This window comes from Arachis ipaensis, chromosome B09 (genome assembly GCF_000816755.2).
Source record: "Arachis ipaensis cultivar K30076 chromosome B09, Araip1.1, whole genome shotgun sequence".
Lineage (NCBI taxonomy): Eukaryota > Viridiplantae > Streptophyta > Magnoliopsida > Fabales > Fabaceae > Arachis > Arachis ipaensis.
The window spans coordinates 145728323-145729519 of record NC_029793.2 but is presented as its reverse complement, the minus strand read 5'-3'; positions in this window follow the sequence as shown (position 1 = coordinate 145729519).

The following is a 1197-nucleotide window of genomic DNA, read 5'->3' as shown; positions in this document are numbered from 1 at the left end:
GATGAATATTATTTTTGATAAAATTATAAAAAAAAACTATAATTTGATTAGAAAAATGAATATTATAATATAGTTATTGGATTGACCCGGAAGACACAGGAATTTGGTTGCGTTTGTGAAGAAGTTTGTTTTGAACATTAATATTATGGTTGAATACAGATAGCAGGTACTTAATTATCTGTCTGAATTCGAATAGAATTAATTAAATTGGTTCTAGAATTAATAGGTAATTGGGTTCGATCCGAATTAAAGTAATGACTCTTTTTAATAATTAAAATCAAACCAATGATTCTTTCTAATAATTGGTTTAGATAACGGTTTTAAAAGTACAGAATTTGAACCAATTCGTAGATTTGATTATGTATTAATTAAATAAAAAAATAAAAATTTGAAATATATGCTTTTTAATATGTTAGAATTTTAATGTCTTTAGTGTTTAATATGTTTGGATTATTTCTATTAATTTTATATGTTTATTGTACTTATAGAATTTTTAAGATACAAACTTTGTTTTTTTATTTTATAAATTTATATTTTATCGGGTATTCAATTATTCGAACCGAACTAATTCGTTTTTAATCGGTTTGATTTAGTTTGGGTATATACAAAAAAAATGTAAATTCGAACCAAACTAAATTTATTATTATTCAATTGATTCGATTCTAATTTTATTCTAAATTCGAACCAATTTAAATTTAAACCAAGTCAACCCGTGCTCACCACTAATTAATGTATTGACCGAAAGAGTGAAAGGAAGAATTTGCTTGCAAACACTTGGGTTATTAATGACCAACATATTTGGAGTTATGCATAACAATTCGGTGATGGGGATGCTCCATAAAGACGCAGAAAACGTCTTTTTTAAGATATTTTTAATAATTAAAATTTAACACATATAATTACTTAAATTATGTTATTTTTGTTAAAATTATGTTAGATAAATTAATTTGACCGAAAAATAATGAATTAAATTTTGAATTCGTCTAAATTAATATTATTTTTTATAAAAAATGACTACAATACCTCTATTATATAAAATGACTAAAATACTCTTATTATATATATTAATTTTGAGAATTCTAAATTTTAGCTCTTTTTTTCTCTATCGTTGTAGGGTTAGAATTTAAAGTTTTCAAAATTTATATATATATGATAGGAATATTTTAGTTGTGTTTTATAATAGGAATATTATAGTAA